Source organism: Tachyglossus aculeatus, chromosome 7 (assembly GCF_015852505.1).
Source record: "Tachyglossus aculeatus isolate mTacAcu1 chromosome 7, mTacAcu1.pri, whole genome shotgun sequence".
Taxonomy (NCBI): Eukaryota; Metazoa; Chordata; class Mammalia; order Monotremata; family Tachyglossidae; genus Tachyglossus; species Tachyglossus aculeatus.
Window position 1 is genome coordinate 36,847,272 of NC_052072.1, and position 13,230 is coordinate 36,860,501.

The window sequence follows — 13,230 nt, forward strand, 5'->3', positions numbered from 1 at the left end:
GAAGTACAAATTGGCAACACATAGAGACAGTCCCTACCCAACAGTGGGCTCACAGTCTAAAAGGGGGAGACAGAGAACAAAACCAAAAATACCAACAAAATAAAATAAATAGGATAGATATGTACAAGTAAAATAAATAAATAAATAGAGTAATAAATATGTACAACCATATATACATATATACAGGTGCTGTGGGGAAGGGAAGGAAGTAAGATGGGGGGATGGAGAGGGGGATGAGGGGGAGAGGAAGGGGCTCAGTCTGGGAAGGCCTCCTGGAGGAGGTGAGCTCTCAGCAGGGCCTTGAAGGGAGGAAGAGCATCCACTGGAGGTTCTTGAGGAGTGGGGAAACGTGGACTGAACGTTTTTGTAGAAAAATGATCCGGGCAGCAAAGGAGGTACGGACTGGATTGCAGAGAGACAAAAGGCTGCGCAAAGATCCCCTAAACTGAAAAACGCTCTATCCCTAAATAATGGTTGGAAGCCAAACCTTAAATTTTCCTTTTCAAATTTAGATCCGAGATTATTTCTAGAAAAAAAAATTCTTCCCAAAATACACCTGCCCCAAACGAACTTGGCCATTGGCAGTCAGCCTGGTTGGCTGGTGAGCATGTTGGTGAAACACGATCCTCTAAAGAGTTTTCATTGCAACCGAGTAACACTGCATGAACGGACGTCAAGTTCTGTCCTTTTGGAAGTTGGGGCTGTATGATGAATAGGGGATGTTAATTAGGCTATTCATTAGTCAAGTAGGCAGGATCTGCACGTCTTTGGTCATCAACTTTTTACCACCACCTTGGTGAAAGCAAGTTTTGTATTACACTAGCCAGTCTCAGCGCGATGCAGTTTGACGACTAATCAGCCAAGAAAGAATACTTCAAAATGATTCGTTTTAGTAGCCAAGTGAACTAAGCCCCTGTACTTTCTAGAAAACAAAGGGTTTAGGCTATTCATTAGTCAACTAGGCAGGATCTGCACATCTTTGGTCATCAACTTTTTACCACCACCTTGGTGAAAGCAAGTTTTGTATTACACTAGCCAGTCTCAGCGCGTTGCAGTTTGACGACTAATCAGCCAAGAAAGAATACTTCAAAATGATTCGTTTTAGTAGCCAAGTGAACTAAGCCCCTGTACTTTCTAGAAAACAAAGGGGTTTTTTTTTTTAAAAAAAAGGTAAACTATTTGTGCATTAATAAATTTGAAGTTACTCTGCGTAAGTGTGTATTAAAGATATGGGGTTGCAGATGTGAGGAAACGTGTGAGTGCGATGAATTTAAAGGAAATGGGGACTTGGGGTGGATTTCCACCCCCCAAGAAAGGGGGACGTGGAAGATAATGGGCAGGGGGGAAACCAACAAGTTCCGAACGGTCTCCAACACCAGCGGAGACTCTCGTGCCGCTGCTGGGATTGTTGGTACGATCAGAGAATCCAAGCGAACACCACCTCCAGATCCAGCTCTCTCTGTATTTCTTCTTCTTTCTCCAGTTGTTCTCATTCATTCATTCCATCGTGTTTACTGAGCGCTTACTGTGTGCAGAGCACTGTACTAAGCGCTTGGGACGTACAAGTTGGCAACATATAGAGACGGTCCCCCCCACCGCTTTGGAGATTGAAGACTTCTGCTGGAAGTGGGACCAACTCCCAGCTCCTCCACTGTCGGGCCGGGGTGCGGGCCGGGCTGGAGAAGGAGAAGCAGCGTGGCTCAGTGGAAAGAGCCCGGGCTTTGGAGTCGGAGGTCACGGGTTCAAATCCCGGCTCCACCAATTGTCAGCTGTGTGACTTTGGGCAAGTCACTTGACTTCTCTGGGCCTCAGTTACCTCATCTGGAAAATGGGGATTAAGATTGTGAGCCCCCCGTGGGACAACCTGATCACCTTGTAACCTCCCCAGCGCTTAGAACAGCGCTTTGCACATAGTAAGCGCTTAATAAATGCCATTATCATCATCATCATCACCCCTTGCCCACCACACTCTGAGGTTCTCCAGAATATTGGCCGGGCCCTCTGGGGAAATCTGGCACCATCGAAAAATTACGGTGGCTCGCCAGCTTCCATCACCATACGTAGGCTATTGGCTGGATAAGGGATAACAAAGATAGAAATCCCTCTTGTAAAAATCTGTGTTCCTATTTTGAAATATATATGTATATAGGTTTGCACGTATTTATTACTCTATTTGTGTATTTATTTTACTTGTACCTCGCCAGCTTCAGTCGCCATACGTAGGATATTGGATGGATAAGGGATAACAAAGGGGGAGATCCCCCTTTTAGACTCCCCCTTTTAGACTGTGAGCCCACTGTTGGGTAGGGACTGTCTCTATATGTTGCCAATTTGTACTTCCCAAGCGCTTAGTACAGTGCTCTGCATATAGTAAGCGCTCAATAAATATGATTGATGATGATGATAACAAAGATAGAAATCCCTCTTGTAAAAAGTTGTGTTCCTATTTTGAAATATATATGTATATATGTTTGCACTTATTTATTACTCATTTTACTTGTACCTATTTATTCTTTTTATTTTATTTTGTTAATATGTTTTGTTTTGTTCTCTGTCTCCCCCTTCTAGACTGTGAGCCCACTGTTGGGTAGGGACTGTCTCTATATGTTGCCAATTTGTACTTCCCAAGCGCTTAGTACAGTGCTCTGCACATAGTAAGCGCTCAATAAATACGATTGATGATGATGATAACAAAGATAGAAATCCCTCTTGTAAAAATTTGTGTTCCTATTTTGAAATATATATGTATATATGTTTGCACTTATTTATTACTCATTTTACTTGTACCTATTTATTCTTTTTATTTTATTTTGTTAATACGTTTTGTTTTGTTCTCTGTCTCCCCCTTCTAGACTGTGAGCCCACTGTTGGGTAGGGACCGTCTCTATATGTTGCCAACTTGGACTTCCCAAGCGCTTAGTACAGTGCTCTGCACACAGTAAGCGCTCAATAAATACAATTGATTGATTGATGGATTTAAGTCAAAAAAAGCCACTTAGAAAGGGAGGCAAAAACCCATGACAGGTGTTTAGATGTTATAGAAGTACAAACATATGCTAAGAGGAAGGAGGAAATTTTTTTTAAAAAAGGTGTCTGGCCCTTCCTCCTTGAGCTAGCTTTTCAGATTTCATGATCAACAGTATCCCCTAGGCAGGCTTTGATCAGAGCCTTTTTATTATTATTATTTATTTATTATCTGTTTATTATTTTATTATTATTATATAATATGTATTATATAATAATAATAATAATAATAATAATAATAATGGCCTTTATTAAGTGCCTACTATGTGCAAAGCACTGTTCTAAAAGCTGGGGAGGTTAATAATAATAATAATGGCCTTTATTAAGCTCTTCCTATGTGCAAAGCACTGTTCTAAAAGCTGGGGAGGTTACAAGGTGGTCAGGTTGTCCCTCGGGGGGCTCACAGTCTTAATCCCCATTTTCCAGATGAGGTAACTGAGGGCCAGAGAAGTAAAGTGACTTGCCCAAAGTCACACAGCTGACAATTGGCAGAGCCGGGATTTGAACCCACGACCTCTGACTCCAAAGCCCGGGCTTTTTCCACTGAGCCACGCTGCTTCTCATTACCAATATGCTTTTCATTATAGCTGAAAGCATAGTCTTGCTGAGCCCAAATTCCACCTCTCTGCAGAGAGTTGAGAAGCAGCGTGGCCGGCACAGGCCTGGAAGTTCGCAGGATCTGAGTTCTAAAACCAGCTCTGCCGCTTGTCTGCTCTGGGACCTTGGGCAAGTCACGTAACTTCCCTGTGCCTCAGTTCCCTCATCTGTAAAATGGGGATTAAGACTGTGAGCCCCATATGGGACATGGACTGTGCCCAACCTGATTGCCTTGTATTTATTTATTTATTTTACCTGTACATATCTATTTATTTTATTTTGTTAGTATGTTTGGTTTTGTTCTCTGTCTCCCCCTTTTAGACTGTGAGCCCACTGTTGGGTAGGGACTGTCTCTATATGTTGCCAACTTGTACTTCCCGAGCGCTTAGTACAGTGCTCTGCACACAGTAAGCGCTCAATAAATATGATTGATTGATTGATTACCCCAGCACTGGCACATAGTAAGTGTTTAACAAATACCCTAAAGTCACTGGGTTAATCCAGTGTGGGCAGGGATTGTCTCTACTGCTGAACTGCACTTTCCAAGCGCTCAGTGGAAAGAGCCCGTGCTTTGGAGTCAGAGGTCACGGGTTCAAATCCCGGCTCCGCCAGTTGTCGGCTGTGTGACTCTGGGCAAGTCGCTTTACCTCTCTGGGCCTCAGTGACCTCATCTGTAAAATGGGGATGAAGACTGTGAGCCCCCCGTGGGACAACCTGATCACCTTGTAACCTCCCCAGCGCTTAGAACAGTGCTTTGCACATAGTAAGCGCTTAATAAATGCCATCATCATCATCATCATCATTAGTACAGTGTTCTGCACACAGTAAGCGCTCAATAAATATGGCTGAATGAGTCTTGAGCATAATGTAATATTTATTTTGATAGATTATGGCAGACAAAAGGTTAGCAGTTAAACTTACCTGTTTTAAGTTTCTCTGGGCAGGTGTTCATTAGCACATTATTTTGATACTTGAGGCAACAAGAATCCACTAGCCGAAGCCAATTAAACAGCTAATTCAAGCCCGGCTTGTTAGGCGTCTCTGGTGGCTCAGAGTTCCAGGTCTGGAGACCAAATGCGGGCCAAAGTCCTCCTACCGACTCTCTAGTACTGTATTCTCCCAAGTGCTTAGTACAGTGCTTGGCACACAAAAAAACACTCGATAAATACCGTTGATTGACTGGAAAATCAGTTCCAGGCATCTACAGTGATCAGTCCAGGGAGAGTTTGGGTGTCTGGGTAGAACCTCCTGCTGACCTTTCCCAGAAAAGTCTCAGAAATTCCTAGTTCGGGCCATAGGCCCCAGTAGGGAATCAGAATCATCATCATCAATCGTATTTATTGAGCGCTTACTCTGTGTAGAGCACTGTACTAAGCGCTTGGGAAGTCCAAGTTGGCAACATATAGAGACAGCCCCTACCCAACAGTGGGCTCACAGTCTAAAAGGATCCCGGAGGATCCCAGAATCCCGGAGGAAAGAAGACTGAAGTTAACAGGCCACCCCGGACCTGAGGGAAATTCCCAGGAGCACTGACAGTCTCACCGCTCCAGCCCATTTCCGAACTTCTCCTCCAAGAGCAGGCTGGCAGCCTCAGGCACGGGCACCAAGGATCGATCAATCATATTTATTGAGCGCTTACTGTGTGCAGAGCACTGTACTAAGCGCTTGGGAAGTCCAAGTTGGCAACATATAGGGACGGTCCCTACCCAACAGTGGGCTCACAGTCTAGAAGACAGGGATGACTTCTGAGCTACCTGACTGCAGCGTGGCTCGGTGGAAAGAGCCCGGGCTTTGGAGTCAGAGGTTATGGGTTCAAATCCCAGCTCCACCAATTGTCAGCTGTGTGACTTTGAGCAAGTCACTTTTCTGGGCCTCAGTTACCTCACCTGGAAAATGGGGATTAAGACTGTGAGCCCCCGGTGGGACAACCTGATAACTCTGTATCCTCCCCAGCGCTTAGAACAGTGCTTGGCACATAGCAAGCGCTTAACAAATGCCATTATTATTATTATTATTATTAAGCGTGGCTCAGTGGAGCCCGGGCTTTGGAGTCAGAGGTCATGGGTTCAAATCCCAGCTCCACCAATTGTCACCTGTGTGACTTTGAGCAAGTCTCTGGGCCTCATTTACCTCATCTGTAAAATGGGGATTAAGACTGTGTGAGAACCTTGTGGGGCAACCGGATCACCTTGTAACCTCCTCAGTGCTTAGAACAGTGCTTTGCACATAGTAAGCGCTTAATAAATGCCATCATCATCATTCAGGGAGAGAACACCAGGGCATTTGGTAGTCTTAGCAGCCTGAGAAGCAGTGTGGCCCAGTGGATAAAGCGGAAGCCTGAGTGTCAGAAAGACCTGGGTTCTAAATCCTAGCTCTGCCGCATGTCAGCTGTGTCATCTTGGCCAAGTTGCTTCACTTCTACTTCTCTACACTGTAAATGTACACATCTCCATCTCCAGCCCTGATCCCTCTCCCTCTCCCCAGTCTCGCATCCCCTCCTGCCTTCAAGACATCTCTACTTCGATGTCCACCCGTCGCCTCAAAACTTAACATGTCGAAAACAGAGCTCCTTACCTTCCCACCCAAACCCTGTCCTCTCCCAACTTTCCCGACTTTCCCAACCACCATCCTTCCCGTCTCACGAGCTGTAAACTTGTCATTATCCTAGACTCTTCTCTCATTCAACCCACATATATTCAATCCATCACTAAATCCAGTCGGTCTCACCTGGCATCGCTAAAATCTGCCCTTTCCTCTCCATTCAAACCACTGCCACATTAATACACTCATTCTATCTCACCCGGATTACTGCATCAGCCTCCTGTCTCTCCCCACTCCAGCCCATACTCCTCATCCTGCTTCCTGGATCATTTTTCTACAGAAACATCCAGGATATGTCACCCCGTTCCTCAAAAAACTCCAGTGGTTGCCCATCTGCTTCCGCATCAAAAACTCTTCATCATTGGCTTTAAAGCACTCCACCATCTTGCCGCCTCCTCCTTTCTTATCTCTTATATGTTGCCAACTTGTACTTCCCAAACGCTTAGTCCAGTGCTCTGCGCTCAATAAATACGATTGATTGATTGATTATCTCGCTTCCCTCCTTCTACAACCAGCCCACCCACTTTGCTCCTCTATTGCTAACCTTCTTAATATGCCTCAACCTCCGCCGTCTCACTGCCAACCGCTTGCCCACATCCTGCCTCTGGCTTGGACTGTCATCCCTCCTCAAATCCAACAGATAATTACTCTCTCCCGCGCAAAGCCTTAAATAAAGGCCCATCTCCTCCAAGAGGCCTTCCCAGACTAAGCCCCACTTTTCCTCATCTCCCACTCCCTTCTGCATCGCTCTGACTTGCTCTCACTGTTCTTCCCACCACCCCCCAGCCCCACAACACTTATCTATATCCGTAATTTCTTAATATCAATGTGTCTCCCCCCTCCTCGAGACTGTAAGCTCATTGTGGGCAGAAAACGTCACTGTTTATTGTTCTATTATACCGTCCCAAGCATTTGGTAAAGTTGCAGTTGAAGGTACTGAGGAATAGAGAAGTTGGGTGACTTGTCCAAGGTCACACGGCAGACAATTGGTGGAGTCGAGATTTCTCTGTCTCCCCCTTCTAGACTGTGAGCCCACTGTTGGGTAGGGACCGTCTCTATATGTTGCCAACTTGTACGCTTAGTACAGTGCTCTGCACACAGTAAGCGCTCAATAAATATGATTGAATGAATAAAGGGTTCTGCACAGTGTAAAGTCTCAATAAATGTGACAATGAATTTCTCTGGGCCTTAGTTACCTCACCTGGAAAATGGGGATCAAGAATGTAAACCTCTTGTGGGACAGAGACTGTGATCAACCTCAGTAACTCGTATTTACCCCAGCGCTTAGAACAGTGTTTGGCACATAGTAAGCACTTAACAAGTACCATTATTATTATTACTAACAGCCCACCCATTAACCAATGGGTCAGGATCTCCAGAGCTGTTAGGAGAAGCTGGGCTATTATACAATCCCAGGATAAAATGATGTAAAGCAGAGAGAAATTACTTGCCAAACAATGGAAAACAAACTTCTGAGAATCAAGAAGATTCTTTCTAAAATGCTACATTTCAAACCTACGCGTTTTTGCCAAGCTCCCTTCCTCTTTAAAAAAAAAAAGCCCAAACAAAGCACACGATATATTGTTAAAAATAAGAGAGAATAGACGTTAGATAAAATCAATGGTAGATTTGGTGACCCATTCTGTCGATATCAAAAGCCTTTCTAAAAGTGTTGGATTATCGGGTTCTCAAATGATTTTTTGTGGAAAAATTATTCCAGAAGTTGCCTTGGATTATGATTTGGTATAAGCGACTGAAATTTTATGTTTAGGAGGAAATGAGGAGAGGCTAATGTGCAGATTCATAAATTGGGAACTCTGGAAAAAAAAGTCACTGGGAAAGAATCATGTGACTTCATTTCACAGAACTTGTACAGATGTCATCAGTGATTCTCCTTCCTGAGGGTTCAGAGACCACAGAGCACAACCCAGAAATCTTTATTTAGATTACATTTTTAAATTTAGATTAAATCTTTATTTAGATTAAGTCAGCTGTCAAGCGCTTAATACAGTGCTCTGCACATAGTAAGCGCTCAATAAATACAATTGATGATGATGATTAAATACTCCTGAAAAACATTTCCAGCACACATACACACGCCCCGCAGCTTCAGTTGTGTCTGCTTCTTGTCCATCTCCTATTTTAAATAATAATATTTACCTAAGGCTTGTCTAGAATAAGCCTTCTCTGCAGCAAAACAACCGTTCAGAGCAGATTTTGCTAGTTAAAATTCAACTGGGGCATTGAGGAAATAGGTAGGAGAATATAAAGGGTAAATAAAGGAGTTTCATCGAGAGAAGCAGCGTGGCTCAGTGGAAAGAGCCCGGACTTTGGAGTCAGAGGTCATGGGTTCAAATCCCTGTTCCACCAACTGTCAGCTGTGTGACTTTGGGGAAGTCACTTAACTTCTCTGTGCCTCAGTTACCTCATCTGTCAAATGGGGATTAAAACTGTGAGCCCCCCATGGGACAACCTGATCATTTTATAATCTCCCCAGCGCTTAGAACAGTGCTTTGCACATAGTAAGCACTTAATAAATGCTATTATTATTATTATTATTATTATTATTATTATTATTAGAAGGGAGGCTCTTTATTTGATGTCTATTACTTTGGTAAAGCAAAAAGAAACAAGTCTGCAGTCTCTTTCCTCGCACGACTTGGCTGACCAGAATCACAGGGAGAGTCGACAGCAGAAGTAGAAAATGGCATAGAGTCTTCTACAAGCAGAAAGTTGTGGGAAAACTTTTAACTAAGGAAACAGCATTTTACACACAGTTGTAAGAAGAGGCGATCAAATTGCAGCCCCACGATAGTCAACCCATCAGAAACTACAACAACAACAAAAAAGGCATTCATTTATTAGGGATCAAATACTCCATGTTTATTAAATGAACTCCCAGGGTCGAGTTTATCTTGAATTACAGCTACATTTTAGTAACAACCGCGCTAGCCTGGAGGACAAAAGAAGGGAAAAGAGCTAAGGAATTCATTTGTGGTCCAAGTGGGAGATTTTTAAGGTAGGGTGAGACGCGCAATACTTCATTTGGATCTTAAATAAAACTGAAATTTTACCTACCTCCCAAGGCTCCTCTCAGGATGGCGCGTGGAGAGTTTCCAATACTCTACCAGGTTCGGCTACAAGAGGGAAAGTCAAGCAGGGGAATATCCAATCCATTCCCTATGAAAAGCAACATAGCCTAGTGGAAAGAGCACAGGCTTGGGAGACAGAGAACACGGATTCGAATCCTACCTCTGCCACTTGTCTGCTGTGGGACCTCGGGCAAGCCACTAAACTTCTCTGGGCCTCAGTTACCCCATCTGAAAATAGGGATTAAATCCGGGAGCACCACATGGGACAACCTGATTGCTTTGTATCTATCCCAGCATGTCAACGTAGTAAGCACTTAAATACCATAATTATAAGTAATTATAAGTAATTATTATTATTCCTAGCTTGGGTAGACTGTGAGCCCACTGTAGGGTAGGGACCGTCTCTATATGTTGCCAACTTGTACTTCCCAAGCGCTTAGTACAGTGCTCTGCACACAGTAAGCGCTCAATAAGTACGAATGATTGAGTAGAAAATCTACTACAAGTCAAAACCTCACCTGTTTTCAACAGGTGACGTAGGAGAGAGTGGAGACTTTACCGTTTACTGTGTGGAAAAAGGCAATAGTAAACCACTTCTGTATTATTACCAAAAAAACTCTATGAATACACTATCAGAGCAATTAATAATAATAATAATAATAATGGCATTTGTTAAGCGCTTACGATGCGCAAAGCGCTGTTCTAAGCACTGGGGAGGATACAAGGTAATCAGGTTGTCCCACGTGGGGCTCACGGTCTTAATCCCCATTTTCCAGATGAGGTAACTGAGGCACAGGGAAGTGCCCAAAGTCACACAGCTGACAACTGGCGGAGTCGGGATTTGAACCCATGACCTCTGACTCCAAAGCCCGGGCTCTTTCCACACTGACCCACATCAATTGTAGGTGGAAAGTGGGGCCTGCTAGGAGAGGTGCCTCCATGGGTCGGAGATGACTCGGTAGCAGAAAAAGGACAAGACCCCAGGCTTGTTGGGACAATTAAAAACTGCCTGCCACAAAATGGGAAGGAGACTGTGAGCCCACTGTTGGGTAGGGACTGTCTCTATATGTTGCCAACTTGTACTTCCCAAGCGCCTAGTACAGTGCTCTGCACCCAGTCAGTGCTCAATAAATATGATTGATTGATTGATTGATTGATATAGCTGCCATTTTGGGGGTGGGATGTCCCTCCAAATTGTTTAAGCAGGTGAAGTCACTGATGACTTTCACCCAGGCCCCACTTCACCTAGTCAACAGGCCTGAGCCATGATGTCTGGGGCTTTTTGCACCTGTCTGCATGACCTGCGGAGTGCCTTAAATTACCAATTAAGCCGTGTTCATCTTGTTTCGAGCCGCTTGAAGGCTTACTTGATTATGCCCCGGGCTGTTGCCAATTGAACAGAATGCATGAATGAATATGTACACATATATAGGTATATACACAGTAAGCACTCAATGAATACGATGGAATGAATAAATGAATGAATATATGCACATATACAGGTATATACACAGTAGGCGCTCAATAAATGCGATGGCATGAATGAATGCATACAGGTATATACACAGTAAGCGCTCAATAAATACGATGGAATGAATTTATTTATTTATTTTACTTGTACATATCTATTCTATTTATTTTCTTTTGTTACTATGTTTTGTTTTGTTGTCTGTCTCCCCCTTCTAGACCGTGAGCCCGCTGTTGGGTAGGGACCGTCTCGATATGTTGCCAGCTTGTACTTCCCAAGCGCTTAGTACAGTGCTCTGCACACAGTAAGCCCTCAATAAATACGATTGATTGATTGATTGATTGGTATATAGGTACATACACAGTAAGCGCTCAATAAGTACGATGGAATGAATGAATAAATATAGACATATACACAGGTATATACACAGTAAGCGCTCAATAAATACGATGGAATGAATATATTCATATGTACAGGTACATACAGAGTAAGTGCTCAATAAATATGATTGATTGATTGATATATAGGCATATACACAATAATCGCTCAATAAGTACGATGGAATGAATGAATGAATATATACACATACACAGATATATACACAGTAAGCGCTCAATAAATACGATGGAATGAATATATACATATGTAGAGGTACATACAGAGTAAGCGCTTAATACGATTGATATCTAGGTACATACACAGTAAGCGCTCAATAAGTACGATGGAATGAATGAATGAATATATACACATACACAGGTGTATACACAGTAAGCGCTCAATAAATACGATGGAATGAATATATACATATGTAGAGGTACATACAGAGTAAGCGCTCAATAAATACGATTGAACGACTGGATATTTTTGAGGAGGGGAGTGAGGCGGCCAGCTGTCTTTCATCTGTTTCAGACTTGTGTTTCCCCAGCGTCTAGCGCAGGGTTGTGCACAGAGGGAGCGCTCGGTCGGGAGGACGGAAGGACGGGGCCGGCAGGGGGCGCCGGGGAGCCGAGTCCCGCTCCGGCCGGCAGGGGGCGCCGGGGAGCCGCGGCCCGCTCCGGCCACCAGGGGGCGCGGGGGAGCTGCCTCCCGCTCCGGCCGGCAGGGGGCGCCGGGGAGCTGTCACCCGCTCCGGCCGCAGGGGGCGCCGGGGAGCTGTCACCCGCTCCGGCCGGCAGGGGGCGCCGGGGAGCCGCGTTCGCTCCGGCCGGCAGGGGGCGCCGGGGAGCCGTCGCCCGCTCCAGGAGGTCCGGCCGATCGGGGGGGGGGGGGGGGGGATGGTGACGCAATAAGCGCGCGCAGGATGGTGGGCGCGAGAAGGGGCGCACGCCCGCGGGATGCGGTGACGCTCTGAGCGCGCGCCGGAGTGTGGGCGCCAGAAAGGGGGGGGGGTCCGCGCGGACGCGCGCCCGTGACGCAATAAGCGCACGACGGAGTGTGGGCGCGAGATGGGGCGCGCGCCCGTGGGGGGCCGTGACGCAATAAGCGCGCGCCGGAGTGTGGGCGCGAGGCGGGGGCGCGCTATTGTGGGTGGGGGGTGACGCAATATGCGCGAGCCGGAGGGAGGGGCGCGAGTACAGGGCGTCGACGCACTAAGTGCGCGCGCCGGAGTGGGGGCGGTGACGTAATAAACGCGCGCCCGTGGGGGTCGGTGACGTATTAACCGTATTCCTCAAAAATCTCCGGTGGCTACCACTTAATCTGCGTATCAGGCAGAAACTTCTCACCCTGGGCTTCCAGGCTGTCCATCCCCTCGCCCCCTCCTACCTCACCGCCCTTCTCTCCTTCTCCAGCCCAGCCCGCACCCTCCGCTCCTCCACCACTAATCTCCTCACTGTACCTCGCTCTCGCCTGTCCCGCCGTCGACCCCCGGCCCACGTCCTCCCCCGGGCCAGGAATGCCCTCCCTCTGCCCCTCCGCCAGGCTAGCTCTCTTCCTCCCTTCAAGGCCCTGCTGAGAGCTCACCTCCTCCAGGAGGCCTTCCCACACTGAGCCCCTTCCTTCCTCTCCCCCTCGTCCCCCTCTCCATCCCCCCATCTTACCTCCTTCCTTTCCCCACAGCACCTGTATGTATGGATATATGTTTGTACATATTTATTGCTCTATTTCACCTGTACATATCTATTCTATTTATTTTATTGTGTTAGTATGTTTGGTTTTGTTCTCTGTCTCCCCCTTTTAGACTCTTAACCCGCTGTTGGGTAGGGACCGTCTCTATACGTTGCCAACTTGGACTTCCCAAGCGCTTAGTACAGTGCCCTGCACACAGTAGCGCTCAATAAATACGATTGATTGATTAACCCCGCGCCCGTGGGGGGTCGCTGACGCAATAAACGCGCGCCAGAGTGTGGGCGCGAGGGGGAGGTGTCAGAAGGACGGCGGCGCGCGCCCGTGGGGAGGCGGTGACGTAATTAGCGCGCCCGTGGGGCGGTCGGTGACGCAGTAAGCGCG

The 13,230-nt window shown here is 46.2% G+C and overlaps 1 protein-coding gene across 1 annotated transcript in view; it reads right to left on the minus strand.

Annotated features, from left to right (window-relative positions):
* ACSL3 (acyl-CoA synthetase long chain family member 3) overlaps positions 1-9,316 on the minus strand; it is a 182,606-nt gene extending 173,290 nt beyond the window's left edge. Inside the window, exon 1 of the mRNA XM_038748857.1 lies at positions 9,301-9,316. The gene's annotated coding sequence lies outside the window, so the exon portion shown is untranslated. The remainder of the gene's footprint in view (positions 1-9,300) is intronic.
* Positions 9,317-13,230: the final 3,914 nt, after the last annotated feature.